The sequence below is a fragment of the Trichosurus vulpecula genome, chromosome 2, assembly GCF_011100635.1.
Source record: "Trichosurus vulpecula isolate mTriVul1 chromosome 2, mTriVul1.pri, whole genome shotgun sequence".
NCBI classification, from domain to species: Eukaryota; Metazoa; Chordata; class Mammalia; order Diprotodontia; family Phalangeridae; genus Trichosurus; species Trichosurus vulpecula.
This window is the reverse complement of record NC_050574.1, coordinates 443707992-443723984: the sequence shown is the minus strand read 5'-3', so window position 1 is coordinate 443723984 and position 15993 is coordinate 443707992.

Sequence of the window (15993 nt, the reverse complement as noted above, 5' to 3'; positions counted from 1 at the left end):
GACAACACTGAATAAGTACAGTTCCACAAGCATACATTAAGCAGGGAGTTAAAAGGAATTGCTTAACCCAAGTTAGAAAGAGAGGTTAGACAGTTTCTGTTCTTGGTGATCAGGAAGTAGAGGTTAAAAATAGACTTAAAACTGGTGGCTATTTTTTTATGTGATCTTGGCTGGTTGGACAAAGAATCTCCTTTTAGAGATGAAATAACTACTACAGCCTTTCTTGATGAGGGAGAAAAAGCCAAGTCCCTAAGGGTTTTCTCTACTTCAATGACTAGGAATCTAAGGGTCTGCCTTTCTAAAAAAGAATCTACTGCTTAAGCCTGTGAGCCCTAAACTAAAAGAGAGAGGATATAACTCACTCTTCCTCTTATGGAGAAAAAGTCATACCCCAGCTATGGATTGTTGTTTGTCCTTCCTTTTCAAAGAGGACCAATGGCAGACATCATAGGGCACTATCTTGACTCATGTGTGAATTGGATTTAAGTGAAGTAGAGTAGCACAAAGTCTCCTCCTTCACCCTATTCCACAGTCATTGACATCTAGTAGCAGCACAAAAGTCAGGATGACTCATGATGGCCTGGGATACAGACTTTGGCATCTTAGATGTCTGACCAAACTCTAAGTGCTCCACAGTGCCTGCTTCAGCCACCTTCATGGCTGTTGGAACAAATCGTCATCCACCCATTCCCTCAGGAAAAATCTTCACATAATTGGGGCAGGGTTTGAGGCCTGTCAGTTACCCTCCATCTGGTTTAGCCCATCTGCTGAGATGGTTTTACTGAGGTGTGGCCACTATGCTGGGTGACCTGTTGGACACCAAAGGTAATTGGGCAGCCCTGAAAAGGGCTTGGCAAGCCCTCATAGAAGATGTGCTAGTCCTCCCTTAATACGCCATACACTCCAGGCAGCCAGGTGGCACAGTGGATAAAGTGCCAAGCCTGGAGTCAGGAAGACATCTTCCTGAGTTCAAATCTGGTCTCAAATACTTACTAGCTATGTGACCCTGGGTGAGTCACTTAACCCTATTTGCCTCAATTTCCTCATCTGTAAAATGATCTAGAGAAGGAAATGGCACACTGTTCCAGTATATGTGCCAAGAAAACTCCAAATGGGGTCAGAAGCTAGAAGCTAGAACCTAAAAGCAAAGAGAAGCTGAACAACCTTGTGCACGATAGAGTCAAGCCTGGAAGAAATGAGCAGTGTTCCTTCAGATAGTAGCCACACATGACACACAGAGAAAAACATTCAGGAGAGGCACACCTTTAAAAAAAGAGATGATACACTGCCAGAGACCAAACACAGGACCGTAACTGCAAGAAACAGACAACCAGGAGGGAGTAGATATATGGTGGGCAGCCTGATTGTATCATCAGAAGACAAGAGGAATCCTGCCTCGTAGGAGCCAAGAAATGACCCTCCACTGGTGTGCCTTTGGCCTACATGTGCTCATTACATGTGGGCTCATTCATGACTGTCATCTAGTCATATATATTCCTGTAAGTGTGCTATGGCCACAGATGTTCCCTATACATGAGCCCATCTACTCTTAGGTACGTCCACTTTTCCCACTGATGGCATGTGTGTTTGTGAGAGAACATGTCTAAAGTTTAGGGGAAACTGTTTTATTGCTGCTTTTCTTATTATGTTATTTCATTGAACGCCTTTGCTTTCAACTAATTGTGTCTTTCCTCTTACTAGAAAAAGGAAGGACATCTGTTTGAGCTGGTGAACTGTGGTTTTGCACTGTTACAGACTCAGCAGGTGCTATGCATATTTCATGTCTTGGGGGTTGAGGGAGGTGAAGGGGGGAAGATTTGAGAATTAAGGACACTCCCAGTTTTTGCAGCTGAATTATAGACCTTTTCTTTTAAAATAACTTCTTTTATTCCTTTTCAGAAATAAAATTTCATATTAAAGAAATTTTTTAAAAGTTATGAATAGGAACTGAATCTAAGAAACACCCTCTATTACTTGCCTTCTCTGTAATCTAGAGAGTTTCTCAGAAAAGTGATAAATTAAGTGAATTGTCCAGGGTCCCACAGCAAGTATATGTCAAATTTGGGTCTCAAACACAGGCCTTCTCCACTTAGAGGCCAGCTGTCTTTCTACATGATGCTACCTCTATCATGAAAAGTTATCAACATGCAAAATAAACTTGATTTTGTGCACTCTTACATGCCTGAATATGTAAAGGATCTGTTATTCTGTCCAACTTGAATCTTATCTCTGACTTAGTTGGTAAATCCTGGGCAGTTTTTTGAGGCACTTAAGAGACTACCCTTGCGTCATGCATCTATGGGACTTGATCCCAAGTCTTCTGACTCCAAACCTAATACTGTATTTCCACTAAATGCCACTGCTCCCTTTATAATAATTTAAAATATAATTATAAAAGATAAACCAAATAATATCTTTCTATAAGAAAAGGCTGTTCAAATTTCACAATTCAAATTATACACCATGATGTTGATGTTATGTTTATCGCCACAAAGTCCAGACACAAATATATCTGGGTTAGCTAGTCACTTACTAGATAGAGGTTATTCTTTGTATTAATCATTGAACCATGCTCTCAGCCTCTTAAAAATTCTAATACTGACTCTAGACTTGGTCTGTCTTGTTGCACACCTTAAATATGACCTTGCTCACCTAAACACCAAGGAAAACAATTGTGTTATTTGTGAACATTGTAAACAAATTAAAAACAATATAGGAAACCTCCCTGGAATGTGGTTTTAATTCAGTGTTTGATGGTCTATTTGAATTAACTATGATGCACTTGGAGAAAGAAGAAGGTTCTTATCTCCATTAACTGAAACTGATGGGGAGAAAAGAGATTTTCACAAGTCCTCATCATTTAAGCTTTGCTTAATGATACCCCAGTTATCATATTCTCTTAAGGAATCTTTTCTTTTTGAGGCAGAGCACAGTGTGTACTTTATGCATTTTTCCTGTGTAAATGTCCTAGGATCAAAAGTTTAGACCAGAAAGAGACTTCAGAAGTCATCAAGGCCAAGCCCGCACTTTACAGATGAAGAAACCGATGATGAAAGGGACTAAGTGGCTTTACTGGGCTTTTTACATAGATCTCAAGTCAAGAATTCAATCTTTGTGATGCCAAGCCCAACATCTAATCCATGTCCCTGTCCAACTCTACTGCCTCATTGTGATGCCGAGGTGACTGTATCCTTCAAAGTTATGCCTCCAAGCTCTGGCAGGGTGCAATGGATGGAGAACTAGGCCTGGAGTCAGGAAGTCCTGAATTCAAATCTAGACTCAGTCTCTTACTATCTGTGTGACCTTGGGCAAGTCACTTAATTTCTATCTGTTTAGTTTCCTCAACTGTAAAATAGGGATCAAAATAACACTGGCTTCATAGGCTGGTTGTAAGGATCACATGAGAAGATATTTGAAAAATACTTAGCATAGCTCCTGGCACATAGTAAGTACTTAAGAAATGGCTGGCTCCCTCCTTCCCTCCTTCTTTTTTTTCACGCCATAGCTCTTTTATTTTTTTATTTAGTATTTTATTTTTCCCCCATTACCTGTAAAAACAATTTTTGACACTCAATTTTTAAAACTTTGAGTTCCAAATTCTTTCCCTTCCTCCCTCCTCATCCCCCTTATTGAGAAGGCAAGTAATTCTGTATAGGTTATACACGTGAAGTCACACAAAACATATTTCCATATTAGTCATGTTGTGAAAGAAAACATATACCCCCCTCCAAAAAAAAAGAAAAAGAAAAACAGTTAAAAAAAAGTACACCTGAGTCTATATTCAGACTCCATCGGTTCTTTCTCTTGGAGTGGATAGCATTTTTCATCACGAGTCCTTCAGAGTTGGTTTGGGTCACAAGTCATTCACAGCTGATCATCTTACAATATTGCTGTTACTTTTTATACACTACATTTCACTTTGAATCGGCTCTTGTTAATCTTTCCAGGTTTTTCTGAGAGCATCCCGCTCATCATTTCTTACAGCACAATAGCATTCCATTATAATCACATATTACAATTTATTAAGTTATTCCCCAGTTGATGGGCATCCCCTCAATTTCCAATTCTTTGCCACTAGAAAAGAGCTGCTGGAAATATTTTTGTACATATAGGTCCTTTTCCTTTTATTTTTTTTATCTCTTTCAGGATACAGACTTAGTAGTGGTACTGCTGAACCAAAGGGTATGCATGGCTTTATAGCCTTTTGGGCATAGTTCCAAATTGCTCTATGGAATGACTGAACAACCCCACCAATAGAGCACTTGTGTGTCATTTTTTTCCCCACATCTCCTCCCACATTTGCCATTTTCCTTTTCTGTTCCATTAACCAATCTAATAGGTAGGGGGTAGTACTCAGAATTGTTTGAATTTACATTTCTCCAATCCATACTGAGTTAGAGCATTTTTATATGGCTATAGATAGTTTTGATTATTTCATCTGAAAACTGTTCATATCTTCTGACTACCCCCACCCTCAGTCTTCCCTCTCTTCTATTACTTCATCTTACCTCTCATCCCCTTCTCCTCCTACTTTCTTGAGTATGTATGCTATTTCCTCTTTAAGCCAATTCTGAAGAAAGTAAGGTTCACTCATTCCTCATCATCTCCCTCCTCTTCTCTTCCATTGTAAAAGCTTTTTCTTGCCTCTTTTACATCAGATAATTTACCCCGACCTACCTCTCCTTTTCCCTTTCTCCCAGTGCATTCCTCTCTCACCCCTTAATTTAAATTTTTTGAGATATCATCCCTTCATATTAAACTCACGCTCGTGCCCTCTGTCTATATATACTCTTTCTAACTATCCTAATAATGAGAAGGTTCTTATGAGATATAAGCATCATCTTTCCATGTAGGAATGTAAACAGTTTAAATTTATTAAGTCCCTTATGATTTTCATTTCCTGTTTACCTTTTTAGGCTTCTCTTGAATTTTGTACTTGAAAGTCAAATTCTCTATTCAGTTCTGGCCTTTTCATCAAAAATTCTTGAAAGTATTCTGTTACAGGCTTCCGAAGCCTCGCAACTATACTTGGGGTTCCCCCCAAGCCCCAGGCCTTTGCCTAAGCAAAGCACCTGATCTCGCGGACAATGAACGGGGTGGGAGCCGAAAGATGGTGAGTGACTCCGTTTACTAGTTCAGCAAGCAGCATTTTATATCTTTAGTGATTGATAGGTACATTCTTTGGATGTACAAATAGGTACATTCTTTGGTTACATGGGTGAAAGACAGGTAAAACTCTATACACCTGGGTCCTAGGACTGCCCCAACTCCACCTACTCTCCTCCCCTTCTCTTCCCTCGCTAACTCGAAGCTCCCTGCGGTCAGGCAGTCCAGGCAAAGAACCGGAAACTCTATGTGCTCTGGCAAGCCCAGACAGAGAGCCGGAAGTTCCACGTGGTCAGGCAGGTCCAGGCAAAGACCTGGAATTGCCAGGGAGGCAACAAAGGTGAGACCCCTCCTCCTGGCTCCACCCACATCCCAAAGCCCTGAGTTTATCTCAGCAGGCCCTTGGGCCTGGAGGTCTGAGGAGGGCAGGGCTCAGCTCTAACGTGGCCCGCAACAGTATTCTATTTCATTAACGTCAACTTTTTCCACTGAAGGATTGTACTCAGTTTTGCTAGGTAGGTGATTCTTGGTTGTAATTCTACCTCCTTTGCCCTCCATAATATCATATTCTAAGTGTTCTGATCCTTGTGTTATCTAACTGATTGTGGCTTCATGATATTGGAATTGTTTCTTTCCGATTGCTTGCAATATTTTCTCCTTGACCTGCAAGCTCTGGAATTTGGCTACAATATTCTTGGGAGTTTTAATTTTGGGATCTCTTTCAGGAGGTGATGAATGAATTCTTTCAATATCTACATTACCCTTTGGTTCTAGAATATGATGGCAATTCCTTGATAATTTCTTGAAAGATACTGTCCTGGTTTTTTTTATCATGGCTTTCAGGTAGTCCAGTAATTTTTAAATTATTTCTCCTCAATCTATTTTCTAGGTCAGTTGTTTTTCCAATGAGTTATTTCACATTGTCTTCTATTTTTTCATTCTTTTGGTTTTGTTTTATTGTTTCTTGATTTCTCATAAAGTCATTAGCTTTGACTTACTCAATTCTAATTTTTAAGGAATTATTTTCTTTAATGAAGTTTTGTACCTCCTTTTCCATTTGGCCAATTCTACTTTTTAAGGAGTTTTTTTCTTCAGTGAATATTTGTGTCTCTTTTCCATTTGGCCAATTCTGATTTTCAAGGCATTCTTCTCCTCGTAGGCTACCATTTGAACTAGCTTGTTTTTTAAGGTGCTATTTTCCTTGGTATTTTTTTGTGTCTCTTTTACCAAGTGTCTTTCTTCATGATTTTCTTGCATCACGCTCATTTCTCTTCCCAATTTTTCCTCTACATCTCTTACTTGACTTTCAGAATCCTTTTTGAGCTCTTCCATGGCCTGAGATCAATTTATATCTTTCTTGGAGCCTTTGGCTGTAGGAGCTTTGACTTTGTTGTCTTCTTATGAGTCTGTGTTTAGATCTCCCTTGTCACCATAGTAACTTTCTATGTTCAATTATTTTCGCTGTTGTTTGCTCATTCTTCCTGCTTATTTCTTGACTTTTAACTCTGTTAATACAGAGAGCTGCTTCCAGAATGGAGGTGCCCTGTCCCAAGCTTCAGGGGCTTTGTGTAGCTATTTGCAGAGATATTTCTAGGGACCTGTAAGTTGTCAGTACTTTAAATGATTTGTTTACTACTCTCCTGGCCTACACTCTGGTCTCTGAGTGACCACAAGCACTCTTTTCTGCCCTAGGACTGTAAGCAGGATCCCTGCTCCACTGCAGCCACACGCTTTGGTGTGATAGTGCTCCTCCTTGCCCTTGGACTGTCATCCGGGAATGCAACCCAGATCTGAGTATGGGCAAAGCAACAGAGTCCTATCCCCAGTGCCAGCAACAAGACCTCTGTAATCTTCTTTTGACCAGTTGTTCGACTCCCTTACTATCTGTGGGCTGAGAACCAGGGAAGCACTCACTGCCGCTGCTGATTCAGTCACTCCCAAGGCCTGCTGCCAGTTTGCTAGGGCCTGGGCTGGGCTGGTATATCCTGCGCTGGACTGTGTTTCACTCTTACCCAAGTGCAACAGACCTTTCCTGCCAATCTTTTAAGTTGTCTTTGGCTGAAAACTTATTTCACCCTATCCTTTTGTGGGTACTGCCACTCCAGGAGCTGTTTTATGGCATTATTTAAAAGTATTTGGAGAGGTTTGGGGGAGAGCTCAGGCCAGTTGCTGTCTTTTTTTCTGCCATCTTGGCTCTGCCATCCTTCCTCCCTTCTTTTTTTCTTTTTTTTCTGTTTTATTTTTATTTAATATATTTAGTTTTCAGCATTGATTTTTCACAAGAGTTTGAATTACAAATTTTCTCCCCATTTCTGCCCTCCCCCCACTCCAAAATTGCATGTATTCTGATTGCCCCATCGCCCAGTCAGCCTTCCCTTCTGTCACCCCACTCTCCTCCCATTCCCTTTTCCCTTCCTTTCTTGTAGGGCAAGATAAATTTCTACGCTCCATTGCCTGTGTATCTTATTTTCTAGTTGCAAGCAAAAACTTTTTTTGTTGTTTTTGAACATCTGTTTTTAAAACTTTGAATTCCAAATTCTCCCCCCTCTTCCCTTCCCACCCACCCTCCCTAAGAAGTCAAGCAATTCAACATGGGCCACACAGGCATCATTATGTATAACCCTTCCACAATACTCATTTTGTGAAAGACTAACTATATTTTGCTTCTTCCTAACCTATGCCCCTTTATTGAATTTTCTCCCTTGACCCTGTCCCTTTTTGAAAGTGTTTGGTTTTGATTACCTCCACCCCCATCTGCCCTCCCTTCTATCATCCCCCCTTTTTTATCTTCTTCCTCCTTCTTTCTTGTGGGGTAAGAGACTCAATTGAGTATGTATGGTATTCCCTCCTCAGGTCAAATCTGATGAGAGCAAGATTCACTCATTCCCCCTCACCTGCCTTCCCTTCTCTTCCTACAGAACTGCTTTTTCTTGCCACTTTTATGTGAGATAATTTACGCCATTCTATCTCTCCCTTTCTCCCTCTCTCAATATGTTCCTCTCTCATCCCTTAATTTGATTATATTTCTTTTAGATATCTTCTCTTCATCTTCAACTCACTCTGTGCCCTCTCTCTCTCTCTCTCTCTCTCTCTCTCTCTCTCTCTCTCTCTCTCTCTCTCTCTAGTATATATATACATACATACATATATATATAAATATATATGTATATATACACATACATATATACATACATAGACACACACATATACATATATACATACATATACACACACACACACACAAATATATATATATATGCATATTCCCTTCAGTTACCCTAATACTGAGGTTTCATGAATCATACATATCATCTTTCCATGTAGGAATATAAACGAAACAGTTCAACTTTAGTAAGTCCCTTGCAATTTCTTTTTCTTGTTCTTTTTCTTGATTATCTTTTCATGCATCTCTTGATTCTTGTGTTTGAAAGTCAAATTTTCTATTCAGTTCTGGTCTTTTTACTGAGAAAGCTTGAAAGTCCTCTATTTTATTGAAAATCCATATTTTGCCTTGGAGCATGATACTCAGTTTTGCTGGGTAGGTGATTCTTGGTTTTAATCCTAGCTCCATTGACCTCCAGAATATCGTATTCCAAGCCCTTCTATCTCTTAATGTAGAAGCTGCTAGATCTTGGATTATTCTGATTATGTTTCCACAATACTCAAATTGTTTCTTTCTGGCTGCTCACAGCATTTTCTCCTTGACCTGGGAGCTCTGGAATTTGGCAACAATATTCCTAGGAGATTTCTTTTGGGGATCTATTTGAGGAGGTGATCGGTGGATTCTTTCAATTTCTATTTTGCCCTGCGGTTCTAGAATATCAGGGCAATTCTCCTTGATAATGTCTTGAAAGATGATATCTAGGCTTTTTTTTTTTTGATCATGGCTTTCAGGTAGTCCAATAATTTTTAAATTATCTCTCCTGGATCTATTTTCCAGGTCAGTGGTTTTTTCAATGAGATATTTCACATTGTCTTCCATTTTTTCATTCCTTTGGTTCTGTTTTATAATATCTTGATTTCTCATAAAGTCACTAGCTTCCACTTGCTGCAATTCAATTTTTAAGGTAGTATTTTCCTCAGTGGTCTTTTGGACCTCCTTTTCCATTTGGCTAATTCTGCCTTTCAAGGCATTCTTCTCCTCATTGGCTTTTTGGAGCTCTTTTACCATTTGAGTTAGTCTATTTTTTAAGGTGTTGTTTTCTTCAGTATATTTTTCAGTATTTTTTTGGGTCTCCTTTAGCAAGTCATTGACTTGTTTTTCATGGTTTTCTCGCATCCTTCTCATTTCTCTTCCCAATTTTTCCTCTACTTCTCTAACTTGCTTTTCCAAATCCTTTTTGAGCTCTTTCATGGCCTGAGACTAGTTCATGTTTTTCTTGGAGGCTTTTGTTGTAGGCTCTTTGACTTTGTTGACTTCTTCTGTCTGTATGTTTTGGTCTTCTTTGTCACCAAAGAAAGATTCCACAGTCTGAGACTGAATCTGGGTGCGTTTTCACTGCCTGGCCATGTTCCCAGCCAACTTACTTGACCCTTGAGTTTTTCAGTGTGGTATGACTGCTTGTGGAGTATAGAGTTCTATGTTCCTAGATTGGGGGGATACACCAGCTCTGTCACACCAGCACTCCTCCTACCCCAAGAACCCCCAACCCGGACTGGACTTAGATCTTCGGCAGGGTCTTCACTCCTGCTCTGATCTGCCACTTAATTCCTCCCACCAGGTGGGCCTGGGGCCAGAAGCAACTGCAGCTGTAGTTCTGTAGCTGGCCCACCTCCACTGCCCCCAGGGCAGTGGCCGAACTGCAAACTCCTTCTTTCACTCTGTCCCCAGCAGCTTTTCCCACTAACTTTCTCTGTTGTCTTTGGTGTTTGTGGGTTGAGAAGTCTGGTAACTGTTGCGGCTCACTGATTCAGGGTGGTAGGACACATTCCGCCCGGCTCCTGGTCTGGTTGGTCCGCGCTGCTCACACTGGGCTCTGCTCCTCTCCGCTCCCAGCTCCCAGCTCTGTGTGGGATAGACTTCACCCAGAGACCATCCAGACTGTCCTGGGCTGGAGCCCTGCTTCCCTCTGCTATTTTGTGGGTTATGCAGTTCTAGAATTGGTTCAGAGCCATTTTTATAGGATCTTGGAGGGACTTGGTGGGGAGCTCACACTAGTCCCTGCTTTCCAGCTGCCATCTTGGCTCCGTCCCCCCTTCCTCCCTTCTAACAAGCTGTGGATATTTCAGCTATGATTCTGAACATAATATATGTCTATTTTATAATTGCCAGCTTAGCTAAATATTGAAAATAAGCTAGTTACTAAGTCATGATTGTTTTTACCATAACAACAAAGTAAAATATCAACTATCCCTCAGTCCTATATGACTTCTTCAGTGATGATAGCAAAATGGCAGCAACAGGGGCAGAAAATGCCAAGAAATGGGGCAGCCGGGTGGCACAATGAGTAGAGCACCAGCCCTAGAGTCAGGAGAACCTGGGTTCAAATGTGGCCTCAGACACTGGACACACTTACTAGCTGTGTGACCTTGGGCAAGTCACTTAACCCCAATTGCCCTGCCTTCCCCTCCCCAAAAAACAAACAAAAAGAAAGAAAATGCCAAGAATCACAGTATCTTTAAACTACTTATAAATAGTATCTTAAGTATTATAACATTTTCCAGTGACCAAGATATCAACATACCACTAGAGAAACATATCAAAAATGACGTTCTCTTCATAAGTCAAATGAGAAGCAAAAGGAATTTACAACCAAGTTGGAAGGAAGACTCAAAAGTTCTTGGCAGAAGAAAATGAAGCAATGACTTTTTTCCTGTTTCTAAAGCCTGCAAGAAACATCATTTCATGGGACACTTGATCATCTCCATAGTGCTGTTTATTATGACTATTCAAAAAAAGATCCCCACGAAGATTATTACTACTTATTAGGCAATAACCATTGTAGAATGTGAGAAAGCATGGAAATTTTACAAAGAACTTGAAAAGATCCTCCAAATTGTATGAAGATATACTTGAAAATTTAGTGATGTCAATGAGAAGATGAATGTAGGAGTGGGAAGTTAAAAAATTCTGAAGCAGCTAAATGATGCAGTGACTAGAGTGCCAGTCCTGGATTCGGGAAGAATTGAATTCAAATCTGATCTTTGACATTTTCTAGCTGTGTGACTGTGGACAAGTTATTCAATCTCTGTTTGCCTCAGTTTCCTTATTTGTAAAATGGGGATAATAATATCAACTCTGTCCCTGCATTGTTTTGAAGATCAAATGAAATAATTATAAAGTGCTTAGCACAGGCCTGGCACGCAGTAAGCATTATATAAAAGTTAGCATTTTATCATTATTATTGTTTCCGTTGTTAAAATTTGACTTAGGACTAAGAAATCAAAGAGAATAGGTGCTCGTGAAGTCTTAGGTCTACATTATGAATTTGTTGTAGCAGTAATAGCTAACACGTAATAATTTAAAGTTTGCAAAATGCTTTAAATAACTGTTTTTACAACAACCTTGCAAGTTTAGTATGATTGTTAAAAACCATTTTGCAGAATAGGAAATTGAGGCATATGAAAGTTAAATCACTCATCCAGGTTCACATAGCTGTTAACTGTGTGAGGTAGCATTTGAACTCAGGTCTCCCTGATTCAAAGCCCAACACACTATCCTTTATGTCACTTAGTGCCTCTCTAGAAGGTCAAAGCCATTAAACATGAAGAGGAATGAATAACACACACACACACACACACACACACACACACACACACACACACACATTGACTATAGCTTAACAGACAAGAAAAAGCCTGATTTCCATGTGGGAGTTACTTCTGGGTCTGTATACAGTGAAACCAAAGACCAAAGTCAATGAATATTAATAGAACAACAGGGAGAGGATATGAATTCTGCTGTAGCAAGTTCAACATGATCTACTGATACAAGGAAAGGAAGGAAATGATTAAAAGAATGGTCAATGCTATAGACTATTACCATTTCCTAAGAGGATTTGTCTATGCAAATTGATCAATAAAAAGGTGAGATTAAAAGATCCTAGGAACAACCTCAATCAGCCAACATTTGTCTCTTTGCCAAGGACAAAGCAGCTGAGGGCAATACCAGTTTTGAATGTAAACTCATTTGTCAAATCTTACAGAGAATGATATTGGAATATTTTGAGCACTTTCACTACACAAAACAGAAGTCAAGGAAGAAAAAATAAGCATACAGAAAGCTAGATGATAAACCTAATTAAGCTTAGTATTCTAGCTTAGTCTTAGGAGTCACCTGAGCAGGAGTGTGCTGGAGCCAAGTCATACCAGCTAGGAGAGCCAAATGTCAAATTTTTCACATGAGCAATGATATCTCAAAAGTTGACAAATGTTATAAATTGGAGATTGTTGTACTGTTGTGTTGATTGTCTACACTTGGGAAACTGATGGGGAAAATTTTTAATAACGCAGGTTAAACTTGAGGTGTGTTGCCTATACAATTGTTTTCAGAGAGCCAGTTGTTAAGCATTTACCAGCATACCTTTGCTCCTAGGAAACAGGGTGTATCCATAGATGCTGGACTATCCATTAACCCAGGCTTAGTACTAAAAGACTAGGTTTCCGGTTAGTTATAAATCAACTTGGGCCATCTACAATTTCAGAATGGTTAAAGTAGAAGTGAAAAGCCTATTTGACCCATGATGAAACTCATTTATAATGTTTCAGGGAGAATGGAAAAAATGGTTGCCCATTATGATGTCAACTGTTGGAATGAATGTAATGTGCACAAGGCAACACACTACAACATATGTATTATGTGTTGCATATGATGTATTTTATTATGCAATATGCTACCGTGATCATATGCTTCATTTATTGAGTGAATCGATTAATTGCCCCACCTCACTTAAGGTAAATGACAAGATACTATGTCTCAAGTCTTGGTTAAGGGAGAATCAATCACAGACATCTCAATCAAGACACAGACATCAAACAATCAATCATAGTCTTTAGACCAAGTGCAAAACAATCTTGATTAATTTAGAAGTCCTTGAAATCCACTAGATGAATTGTAGTGGCACCATACAAGAGTTGTGTTCAAATTAGTTGAGGGGCTTAGTCATACCCTATGAGGATTTTATAAAACTAGTGAGCTAATATGATTGAGGATTTGCGTATCTGGTGCCTAAGAGTGGAAGCCTTCCCAGCCAAGCCCCTGAGAAGAAATGTCTTGAGAGGAAAATGGCCCCGGCTCCAGCTTTAATCTTAGTCTTAGTCTCCTCCCCTCTCCGCTTGATCGTAACTGGTAACCAGTGATGGAAAGTACACAAGTTAAGGCTCACAAGCTATAGTATTAGAAAGACACCCTTAATCCCTCAAGGCTAACCTTAGAAACTTGAATGGAAAAAATAGCAATGCTCTGGGAAACCAATCTGCCAATACAAGTGTGATCTGGGAGAGGAGCTCCAGAGCATGACCTATGTGTATATTCTGTGCTGCTATATATATCTCAGTATACATGTATGGATAATGGATATAGTATTGCTGTATCTATGTGAAATGAGTTTTAATATAAATATATGATACGTATTGTTATTACTAACTACAGTCTGTGTTGGATGGAGTATTAAGTGACCCTCAGATAGCTAAATAACTAAAGTCCAGCTAGAGCACAGATACAATACTTTGCGAAAAATGGCAGATGATGTACAATGAAAAATAGATGAGATAATACGGTGGGGGAAAAAAAACTAGCTCAGGAGTCTGAGAACTTAGGTTCAAATTTTGCCTTTGATGCATACTGCCTGGATAACCTTCAGAATGTCACTCAACCTATCTGGGTCTCAGTTTCTTCATTTGTAAGGTCAAGATGGCCTCTAAGATCCCTTCTAGCCACAGAGCTATGATCTTAAGAATGAAAAATATCTTGCAGGGATTGGTCAAGAGAAACTCCTGGCAGAAAGAAGGTCTAACAAAATGCACAATGATATCACCAGATTTCAAGCATCTTTGAGGGTTGAAGACATGAGTTGCCCCTCAATGGATGTGCCTTAGTCAAATGTATTAGATCATAGGATCATAGCTTTAGAAGCATAAAGGTCATCAGATTAAACCCCTTATGAGGAAACTGAGGCCCAGAGAGGTTAAGTGGCTTACTTTTAACAGGTAGTAAATGCCAGATACAGTGTTTAAACTCAGGGCTTCCCTGACTCAAAGCTTATGACTTTATCCAAATCTATTCCAAGTGGCTACCTCCAGCTGTCTCCCATCTTTATGTGAGTACTCGAGATAAATGCATATGCCACATGCATGTTTACTATATATATCTAGTCCTCCCGTAGGGTGTATATGTAGGGAAAATGAGAATCAAATTTCTGGGGGCTCTCAATAGTAATGTACCTTCTTAGAATGGAACTTCAGTCTCTAAGAATCAAATCCTTGCTTCTTAGATTATATCACTTCCCTTAGTTCTTCACCACATGGGTGCTCCCCTACCAATTATACAAGAACAACAGAGGCAAGAAAGATTATTTCAATGAAAAAAAAAGTCCAAACTTCCTGATTGCATAATTTTTCATGGAAAAGAACCATGCAAAGAAATGGGATTGCCACAGAAAGATATGCCTGGCATATCATCTTCTCACATATAGGCTACAAAGCCAGGCAGGAAACATCACATCAGCTGAAAGTCTAGAGCTTATGGGAAGTCTGTTGAGTAATGGAATATTGATCAATACCAATCTCTGAGGAATGACAAAGGAATATAACAAAAATCTCAATAGCTTATTGTTAAAACACAACTGCCATTGCAAAGTCAGAGACAGAGTTGAATTATGCTATATCTGCATGCAAGATGCACTCGAGGGGTAAATGTGAGTTGTATAGGAAAAAGATGATGTCGATGGAATTGGCTTCAGGGCAAACACGTGCAGCAAACGTTTCCACAAAGCTGGATATGTTCCTTGGTTCCTCTCTGAAATTCATAGAATCACACAGGAACTTTTGATGAGTCCTCATAACTTGAGGTGGAAGAGGAAGAATTGGCTCACAGAAAATTAACTGTGCAGTGTTGGTGGGACAGACTCTCTTGTCCAATAATGTCCCTCCTCAGTAGCCTGTAAGAGTGTAGCTACAGTCTTCGATGTCTTTCCTTTTGGACCTTTCTGTCAATGCATAAACTTTCTCTCCCTTGAACTCCCAGCAAGAAAATCCCTGGAATCCCTGTCAACGACAATGGAACCACCATATTTAACTCCAACATCATAGTTTCTTATATGCCACAGAGGAAATAAAGAAAACAAAGATGTCTAAAAGCAGTTGGACCAGGTAAATCCATGTTCCAGTCCTGGTGAAGCTGACTCTTCAAGCAGAAATCTCCCAGGATACCTCCTGAATATGCTGGCCTTTGAAAAGATAGTAGACTATGATAAGCACTTTTAAACCAGCTTTGTTATTTGCTACTCTAATGAAAAATTAAACAGCAAAGTGTTGAACACTTTAAGATAATTTATTTTAAATTATCTTAGGTGTTTTGTTTAAGGATTTTAAAGAAGAATCTGCAAAAAACGGGTAAAATGGGAGGTGCTATAGAACTGAAAATCTTAAAAAGTCATAATTCTTATTTTCAAAAAAGGAAAGGGCTAGATTCAACAAACTGGTGACTTTGGCTTAAATTTCTGGTAAAAAAAATACTTGAATATATTATCAAAGGGGTGGTTTGGTGCCAGTACTTAGAAATATAAATACAGGCATCACGGGTTTATCAAGAAACAAGTCATCCTCGACTAACTTCAGTTTTTTTTGGGGGGGTGGGGGAGGTGTCAGGGGTTGGGAGAGTTTTGTGGATTTTGTATGCTTATTATGTGCATTACAGTGAATAAAGAGCCAGGCTCAGAGTTAGGAATA